General features: G+C 42.7%; 1 pseudogene; it reads right to left on the bottom strand.

Moving 5' to 3' along the window:
• Positions 1 to 818: 818 nt before the first annotated feature.
• LOC129398432 (U6 spliceosomal RNA) lies at positions 819 to 918 on the bottom strand (annotated as a pseudogene).
• Positions 919 to 7,983: the final 7,065 nt, after the last annotated feature.

Genomic DNA, 7,983 nt, shown 5'->3' with positions numbered 1-7,983 from the left:
AACACATGGACACAGGAAGGAGAACATCACACACCGGGGACTGTTGTGGGGTGGGGGAAGGGGGAGGGATACCATTAGGATATATACCTAATGCTAAATGACAAGTTAATGGGTGCAGCACACCAACATGGCACACATATACATATGTTAACAAACCTGCACATTGTGCACATGTACCCTAAAACTTAAAGTATAAAAAAAAAAAAATTAGCTGGGCGTGGTGCTGTGCGCCTGTAATCCCAGCTACTCAGGAGGCTGAGGCAGGAGAATCACTTGAACCTGGGAGGCAGAGGTTGCAGTAAGCTGAGATCACACCACTGCACTCCAGCCTGGGTGACACAGCGAGACTGTCTCTCAAAAAGGAAAAAAAAAAAGTGACAAAGTAATATGAGGTCTTTTATTTATCACACAGAAAATAACTTGTTAAATTATAATACCTGTGCCAGCGAAGGTGCAGTGAAATGGCCATTTTCTTGTAGTATTAGTGGTGTTTAAATTGTATACAAGCCTTCCAGGATAAAGCCTGGAAATTTTTTTTAAATAATACAGACAGTGACTGATTATACTGCCTCCTCCACCTCCTGGCCTCAAGCAATCCTCCCACCTCAGCCTCCCAAAGTGCTGGAATTACAGGCTGACAGCCACCATGCCTGAAAGCTCGGCAATTTACATCAAGGGTAGTAAGAATGCTCATACCCTGCGACTCACAGTAATCTCACTTCTGAAAATATCATCTTTGGATATAATTCAACCTAAATAAAAGGTCATATGCACAAATACAGTGAAAATCTGGGAGTAATTTTTTTCTCTTTTTAAAAAAAAATATGGAATGCTTCACAAATTTGCATGTCATTCTTTCAGAGAGGCCATGCCAATCTCTCTATTGTTCCAACTTAAGTATGTGTGCTACTGGAGCAAGCATGAGTAATTTAAGATAGAGTGGTTAAGTGAAATAAGGAAGAGTTACGGAGAATTTAAAAATCTATGGTATTTATAGGCACCTAGTAACAGCTCAGTAAATGTTAGCTGCTACTATTGTTATTTTTATGGTAATTTCACTAAATTAAAAATTGTTTTTAAAAGCTACCATTGTCATGGAATGTAATGTATCCTACAGTATAATTGTAAAAATAGATACAATTTGTTCCTTGGTATATGGGGGGATTAATTCCAGCTCCCCCATTTCTGTGTATACCAAAATCCATGCATACTCAAGTTTTTGAAGTCAGTCCTGTGGAATCCACATGTAAAAAAAAATGCGAAAATTAGTGAGGTGTGGTGACGAGTACCTGTAGTCCCAGCTACTTGTGAGGCTGAGGAAGGAGGACTGCTTGAGCCCAGGAGGTTGAGGCTGCAGTGAGCCATAACTGCACCACTGCAGTCCAGTCTGGGGAACAGAGTGAGACAGAAGGTTGACTTTTTAATCAAATTTTTCTGTTCACTTGAAGATATGGTCAGGACTGTGGCATACGAAAATTCTTCATAAAATAACTGTCTAATCCAATTAATGCTGGAATTAGGGACAGAAAATGTTTTGGTGACTATTTATTCCTTCACTTGCTGTTATATAAACTATTGCCAGTGGGCACTTACCAACCAGAAGTGTCATCTCAGAGCTACTCACAATGAAAGGTGATCTCTGGGGCTCAGATGTGTTGAGGTCCCCATGCCTGGGCTATGGGTGCTGAGTGGGACTTACTTGTCTATCCATTTTACATATTCCAGCACTGGGAAACTAGGGTTTATCCATCTTGATAAGATGTCATTTAAATTCCACTTGGCAAGAACCACAAATGGAAGAAAGGCCATGAAACCATAGTACAGTACTTGTTCTCAAGGGAATCTTCAGCTTAGGTGACTCTGTAAAAGAGAAATTACACTGTTGAAAAATCATCGCAGGTCAGTTGAGGTGGCTCATACCTATAATCCCAGCCCACTGGGAGACTAAGGCAGGAGGATCCCCTGAGGCCAGGAGTTCCAGACCAGCCTGGGCAACACAGTGAAACCTCAAAAAATCTCTACAAAAAATTAGAAAATGAGCTGGGTGTGGTAACACATTCCTATAGTCCCAGCTACTCTGGAGTCTGCAATAGGAGGATCGCTTGAGCCCAGGAAGTGGAAGCTGCAGTGAGCTCTGATCTCACCACTGCACTCCAGCCTGGGTGACAGAGTGAGACCCTGTCTCAACATACACACACCACGCACACCCTCATCTCAGTCTGTCCAGCCTTGACTAATCAAAAGGGTCTTCTGGTTACAGAAGAGGTATGCTCTTTTGTAGGACAGGGAGAGACCAGCAAGCTTGTTCACAGACTTTTCCTCATCCTTTGCTTAGTTTTCCAAGAACCCTCATAGTGGAAACAGAGTCCCTGGGAAAACGACCTAAATCTTTAGGTTACCAGAAGAGAAATATGCCTCCTTTGTCAATTAATAAATGGAACACTTGCCTTAAAATCCGGGGAGTTCTGCTAGAATGAATCACTCCCTAAGACCCTGACCTATGCAGGGAACATGAAAAACTGGAGTTTAACTGGGCACAGTGGATCATGCCTGTAATCCCAGCACTTTGGGAGGGCGAGGCAGGTGGATCACCTGAGGTCAAACCTGGCCAACATGGTGAAACCCCGTCTCTACTAAAAATACAAAAATTAGCTGGGCGTGGTGGTGGACGCCTGTAATCCCAGCTACTTGGGAGGCTGAGGCAGGAAAATTGCTTGAATCTGGAAGGCAGAGATTGCAGTTACTTCTAGAAGAATTTCCATTAGCCATTTGAAATCCTTCAACATTCATTAAGGCCAAAGAGTTTTCACCTAATTTAATCTGATGGGTATGTGACCAGAGTCTTTCTAGGGAATAGAGACTCCCAAACTGTTCAGCTGGGAAGTGAGGAGAGAATTTATTACTCAAAATCAAAGGGAAATGAAAAGAGGCCAATCTAGAATGTCATTATTCTTTTTTCGGGGGGAATGGATTCCAGAGTCATTTTGTGACCTTTACATGACCTCCTTATTAGCATCTAAAAGCTTCCAGTATAGGATGCAGCCAGCTAGGTTCTCTTCTAATGTAATAAAATCTGCTTCAGCAAAGCTTATGCAGAGCCATCTCCAGACTCCAGAAATAATAAGCTATAAATTACTGGATCTCCCATTTGATATAATGAAGTATAAGCACAGTCCTGAATGACTCCTCTACATACTACTCTGGGTGGCTTGAAGTGAATTTGATACAAGAACTGGAGCGAGCGCAAAGCAGAGCTAGATCTAGGATTAATGCTCTTGGGCCCAGCTCCTCACTACTCACCGATGAGTCCAGTTCCAGAACCCAAGTAGAGGATGGGGAAACAAGGCTCCTGGCATTTCCCAATGTCTGCATCTCTTTCACATTTCTTGTCTCCTTGCAAAGAAACTAAACAGGCTCAACTGAAATAACTAAATGATTAAACCCTATGCAGAGAATCTCCAAAGATTCACAAAATATCATTCAAGACTGTTACACAGACAACCATGAGGATGACTTGATGTACCAGTGATCTACAATATTTGGGATCATTCCAAATTCCCATCAAGGATCTGCCTATATCAACATGGGAGCCAAGGACCAACCACTCAAATGGGCCCTGCTGCCAAGCCTTTTTTTTTTTTTTTTTTTTACAATGCCATCTCTTCATATTGTTCTGTTTAACAAAACTGCAGCCTGTCACCCATCCTTAAATCCCTTGGCCAATGGCACAGAGCCAGAGTATGCTACTCCCTAGCAGGAAATCAACAGGATGACCTACTAAACACCATTCAGAAGATGCTAAGACCCATGAATTGCAACAGGAAAGAGAATTAGTCAGGCAGGTACATGCTGTGCCAAAAATGCACTACAACCCCCACCCAATTCTGCCTAATCCTAGCTAGGCTGACACCAACCTGATGAGACAGGCCTATAAGATCTCAAACTAAAACAGAAACTCTTGAACCGGGTTCTTGCGAACCCAGGAAGCAGCAGTAAACCATTAAAGAACAGATAAGTTCTTGAGGTGAAGCAGAGTTTCAGATAAATGGAATGCTGGTAGAACACAGGGCTCAAAGGAGCAAAAGTTAACCTAAGCCTAGGTAGAACCTTGTTTACTAGAGTATTAGGCATGGGTTGTGGCAACTATTCTAACCAAAGAGGCTCCACTGAGGGCGGGTTGGCAATCCAAGGTATAGCATGCATAGGGCTGGTGAAATTCAGGGTGACTGAAACAAAAGCTTCAGAACCAGGAAGACCACATCTGGGGGTAGAGCACAAAACTCTGAAGAGATGAATCTTTGTAAGAGTGAGGCAAACTATATAGCAGTTTTAGGAGATCTGTTGGTGCCCAGCAAGAGCTCCAAACAGGCTATATGCAGGGATGCAGGCTGTAGTTTCAGGAGAGAAGGTTCACAAAAGTCATTCAGTCCAAGATCCCAAACTGCGTTCTCTATTAAAAGGAATCAAGGCCCCCTAGAGAAATGGCTGACTCCATGTATGGTACAGTATATTGATCCTGGAACATCTTTTTTGCCAGAAAGCAAGGAAGCCATCAAAGTCCAACAGGATCACATCAAAAAGACGTAAGAGTCAACTTGAAGAGATAATTATTAACCTAGATGAGACAATGTAAGCATCCAAAACAATAAAGACTGCAATGGCCTGAAATACATCAAATGCAAACAATAATCTATGAGTTCATAATGGCATTCAGAAAAAAAAAACTATTGGTCACTAGAGTGAAGGTTAGTAGGTCACTAACTTATTACTCTGAAAAGTGACTTAAAATGAGAGGTAAGGTGGAGAATTAGCTATTTATTCAGTTTTTCCTGTAAAAACATAAATTTTTAGGGAGATTGAAGCAGATGAAACAAATCTGGAAAAATGGAGATAACTGCTTAATCTGCGGGTTGGGTACATGAAGGTTCATCATATTTCTTTTGTGTATATTTGAACCCCCTACAAAAAAAAAGCACAAGACAGAATGTGAGCCAAGCAGCTTAGGGTTTAGGCAAGGCTTCTGCCTACAGAGACACTAGGATATGAGGGGTAGTTTTAGCCCTGATGGGCTGAGCCAACTGGAGGTATATAAGGAGGTGCTAAATTGCAGAGGTATCATGTTGCCCAGCACTTGATCAAATCCTAGATCCTAGGTCTGCTTGGTAGTATGCTTCCTAGATGGTGGATCTGAGGCTACCTACAGAACTTCCTTTGCAGTCATAATTCGCTCAGAAACTACAAAAGTGCTTGCTCTTGAAAATGGAGCCTGTCTTTGTCCATTTCATGCTGCTATAAAAGAATGCTGCAGACTGCATAATTTACAAGAAAGAAAAAAGGAAGGAGGGAAGGAGGGAAGGAGGAAAGGAAGGGAATGAATGGAAGGAAGGGAAGGAAAGGAAGGAAGGAAGGGAAGGAAGGGAAAGAGGGAAAGAGGGAAGGAGGAAGGGAGGGAAGGAGGTAGGGAGAGAGAGAGGGAGGGAGGGGAAGGGAAGGGAGGAGCAGGGAAAGGAGGAAGAAAAGGAAAGGAAAGAAAAGAAAAGGTAAGGAACAAATTTTATTTCTTACAGTTCTGGATGTTAGGAAGTCCAAGGTTGAGAGGCCTGCATCAGGTAGGGATCTTCTTGCTGTGTAGAGGAAGACTATCTTCCTCTACACATCATCTCACGACAGAAGGCAGGACAAGAGAGTGCAAGAAAGCAAGAGGGCAAAAGGGGCTGAACTCTCTTTTATAATAAGCCCACTCTGTGATTGCTAATCTATTACCACAATAACAACATTAACTCATTCATGAGGGCTCTCTTATTAGGCCTCACATCCCAACTGTTGCATTGAGGACTGAGTTTCCAGCACATAAACTTTGGGGGACACATTTAAACCATAGCAGAGCACTTATGTTAATTCAACCAAGAGGAGCTGGGAAAATCAAAGGCATGAGAAAGACAACAAATGCTGGCAGAGAAATATGTGCAGGTTAAGGAAAAAAGTCACAATGAATCCTGTAGTGCAGGCTACTTCATCAAAAGCACCTAAAAAAGATCTCATTAACTCCCCCAACTCAACTCCACCCACGTCTAAAGGGCCACACACAGCACTACCAAAGGCAGTACAATGAGAACAGCATTCTCCTCAACAGACGAGCTGTGAGTACCCAGACACCCTATCTCAACAGCTCCAGAACAGCCCTAAAACAGCTCCTCCCTAACCACCACTCAAGTCACCAGCTGGGAAAATATTCAGAAAACCCAAATCCTGACACACCACTATGAAACAACTTAAACAGCAAATAACAACCCATTTAAACAGCAATGTCAGCGGCTGGGAAAAAAAGGAACAATGAGTAGAGGAAAAGCAGACCTCTTGGGGTCCAATAAGACCCAGTCTCTCAGCTTCAGCACTTTCAAATGCAGAATCCATACACCTCTGGGGCCTGTGGAGCTCCACGAGGCATGTTGTCCTCAAAGATAAATGAGCAGGCAAGCTGGCTAGAAAACCACTAAGGGTATTATTCTTTAAAGAATCTTTATAGGGTCACAGAGGAATGGGTCTTACAGGCGTTGTGTATTCCCCACAGATTCTGAGGATGATGTCAGTATCCCTTTCCAGATGTGTTTAACACTTTGTGGTCGCTTGTATTCCTGCCACTGAGTGCCAGTGCTTTGTTAATTTGAACTGATTCCAATTCACGCTGACCCTGGCTCCCTGGATCTGGTTACCATTAGCCAAGACTGTCATCCATACTGTACCCTTTTAAAGAGTCCTAAAAACAACTCTTCACCTACTCTTCCAAGACAAGTAAAAACGTCTACCAAAGAAATGGGGAAAAAAGATTGAGAGAGAGAAAACAATTAACATACTAACAAGACAGTAGAAAGAGAAGCGGGAGGAGAAACTAGGAAAATCATATGTGGGCTCACACCTATTTCCAAAGCTGGACTAACATCCTTTTGCTTGTGTCTGAATAAGGCATAAATTTTAAGCTGCTAATGAAAAAAAAAGAAAAAGAGAAAGAAGCAGGCCCAGGCCGGGCATGGTGGCTCACGCCTGTAATCCTAGCACTTTGGGAGGTCGAGGCGGGTGGATCACCCAAGGTCAGGAGTTCGAGACAAGCCTAGTCAACATGGTGAAACACCATCTCTACTAAAAATACAAAAAATTAGCTGGACATGGTGGCGCATGCCTGTAAATCCAGCTACTCGGGAGGCTGAGCAGGAGAATAGCTTGAACCCGGAAGGCAGAGAGAATGTGATGACCTGAGATCACGCCATTGCCCTCAAGCCAGGGCAATGACAGCAAAATTCAGTCAAAAAAAAAAAAACATAAAATAACTCAGACTTCATTAAATACAACCCTAGTGGCGAATGACTATTGGTCAACAGTAAAAAAAGATGGATTACTCAGAACAGAGATTGAGTCCAATAAGAATCCAAGAATCTTACCTTTAAATAACGAAATAAATCCTTTCCTTTGAAAGTAATATCCTCTTAAGGCCAGGAATTCCATTAGTAGACAGCCTTCTTAAAAAAAGAATTCCTGGCCAGGCATGGATTCACACTTGTAATCCCAGTACTTTGGGAGGGTGAGGCAGGAGGATCACCTGAGGTCAGGAGTTCGAGACCAGCCTGGCCAACATGGTGAAACCCCATCTCCACTAAAAATACAAAAATTAGCCTGATGTGGTGGTCGGCACCTATAATCCCAGCAACCTGGGAGGCTAAGGCAGGAGAATCGCTTAAACCCAGGAGGCAGAGGTTGCAGTGAGCCAAGGTCGTGCCATTGCACTCCAGCCTGGGCGACAAGAGTAAAAACTCTGTCTCAAAAAAAAAAAAAAAAACTCCTTTGGGAAGAGCTTCTACGTAAAAATCTTCAACATGAGACTGGAAAAAAGGGTATGGGACCATCCCTGGACCTTTGGCTTTTACAGCTGGAGCTATAAGAACAAAAAGAAAAAGGGATATCATTTAACCACAATATATAGAAAAGAAT

Source organism: Pan paniscus, chromosome 6 (assembly GCF_029289425.2).
Source record: "Pan paniscus chromosome 6, NHGRI_mPanPan1-v2.0_pri, whole genome shotgun sequence".
NCBI classification, from domain to species: Eukaryota; Metazoa; Chordata; class Mammalia; order Primates; family Hominidae; genus Pan; species Pan paniscus.
The sequence above is the reverse complement of the archived record's forward strand: the minus strand, read 5'-3'. Positions and strand labels throughout refer to the sequence as shown.